The sequence below is a fragment of the Manacus vitellinus genome, unplaced genomic scaffold (assembly GCF_001715985.3).
Source record: "Manacus vitellinus isolate BGI_N305 unplaced genomic scaffold, ASM171598v3 scaffold_61_pilon, whole genome shotgun sequence".
NCBI lineage: Eukaryota > Metazoa > Chordata > Aves > Passeriformes > Pipridae > Manacus > Manacus vitellinus.
Genome location: NW_021940696.1, coordinates 2,143,243 through 2,145,053, shown reverse-complemented (window position 1 = coordinate 2,145,053; position 1,811 = coordinate 2,143,243). Strand labels below are relative to the sequence as shown.

Below are 1,811 nucleotides of genomic sequence, written 5' to 3'. Positions count from 1 at the left end.
AGATTTTTCAGGCATGTGCTTGGCCAGGAGCCTTTAACAGAACATGAACATAAAACACAGGTTTTTTTAATATCATTAAGTCCCAAATCACTATTTATGACTTTTTTTTCCCCCCCTTTACCTTTCAGGATCTATGAGCAGCTTCCAGAGGTGAGGAAGAAGAGGGAGGAAGAGAAGAGGAGGCTGGAATACAACTCGTACCGTCTGAAAGCACAGCTCTACAAAACAGTGGGTGTTCTGCTCCGGGACATTCCAGGGTGTTCTTCCCAGAACTCACAAATAGAGAGGAATATTTGCTAAGTGGGAATTTGGAATTTTGAGGGGTTAGGCTGTACTGGGATTTAATCAGGGTCAGAGAAGCCAAGCTTAGGAAAACGTGGAATTCCCCTACGTAATATCAATTCCCCTACATAACCCAAAATCCTAAAATAAGCAGAGGAGCCTCATTTGTCCCCTTGGAGAAGGGAATCTCCAAAAATGACCATCCATGAGCTTCGTCTTCCTCTTAATAAGACCTGATCATGGAATCATGGAATGGTTTGGGTTGGAAGGGACCTTAAAAGATCATCCAGTGCCACCCCCTGCCCTGGGCAGGGACACCTTCCACCAGCCCAGGTCGCTCCAACCTGGCCTTGGACACTTCCAAGGGATGGAACAGCCACAGCTTCCCTGGGAATTCCATCCCAGCCCCTCACCACCCTCCCAGGGAACAATTTCTTCCCAGTATCCACCCTAAATTTGCCCTCTTTCAGTCTGAAGCCCTTCCCCCTTGTCCTGTCCCTCCATCCCTTGTCCAAAGTCTCTCTCCATCTTTCTTGTCGCTCCTTCAGGTCCTGGAAGGTCACAATCAGGTCACCTCAGAGCCTTTTCCAGGCTGAACAATCCCAATTCTCCCAGTGTTTCCTCCCAGCAGAGCTGTTCCATCCCTGTCATCTGGACCCCTCTGGGCTCACTCCAACAGCTCCATGTCCTCCCTGTGCTGGAGACCCAAAAGATGAGGAACCACAAACTCTTTGTAGGACAAACACTGAGCTTTAAACCTGACTTATTTCACTTTTAGCATTATGACTCTTTCCTGGCTGAGTTATTCCAGCCAGAGCCTGGGAAATTAGTTATTGCAGCCAGAGATGGAATAATAATTTTGTTGGGAACAGCAGTAATTGGATTTTAAAAGTCAGGGCTTGTAACTCAATGTATTATCCAGAACACCTTCCCAATGTGATTGTGGGGATTCTCCACCAGAAGCACTTGGATTTGATGCTGTATTTTTTACAGGGTATTTTCAGGACATATTTTTGTCAGCAGCCTGAAAATTCCAGGTGCTGGTACAGTAAAGTTTGAGGAGTTAATGAATGCTGGAAGTCATTGACTTGGAATTGCAGAGTCAGCTGGAAGCAGAGAGGGAATAGGATCAGAAGTTTTGGATATCAATGTGGTTTTGATTGGAAGATGCTGAGTCATGGCAGTAAATAATTGGAATATTGTACTTTTCCTTGCTGATGCAGAAGAACTGCCATGAGCAGCTGCAAATACAGGGAATGGTTTGTTTGGGATGTGGTTGATGTCTTGCTGAGAGCACCAATTGCATGCATGGATTGTTCATGAGATAAAGAACGACAGATTTTGTGGACTGACTCCAGAAATGAAACAGGGAATTAGAGAGAGAAAAGAGGTGGTACCAAAAATACACAAGGAATGTGTGTGATCTGGGATTTTGTGGGATTTAGGGATCCACTGTGCCCAAAGTATGGTCTGAGGGTCTCTCTGGGAATGTAGAACAGCAGGTCTGGGCTCTGGAGCAGAGCTGGCTC

The 1,811-nt window shown here is 45.8% G+C and overlaps 1 long non-coding RNA gene across 1 annotated transcript in view; it reads left to right on the top strand.

The window, feature by feature from the left end:
- Positions 1-126: 126 nt before the first annotated feature.
- Positions 127-1,811, top strand: part of LOC115307858 — a 4,669-nt gene continuing 2,984 nt past the window's right edge. The window contains exon 1 of the long non-coding RNA XR_003916227.1: positions 127-228. This is a non-coding gene — a long non-coding RNA (uncharacterized LOC115307858). The remainder of the gene's footprint in view (positions 229-1,811) is intronic.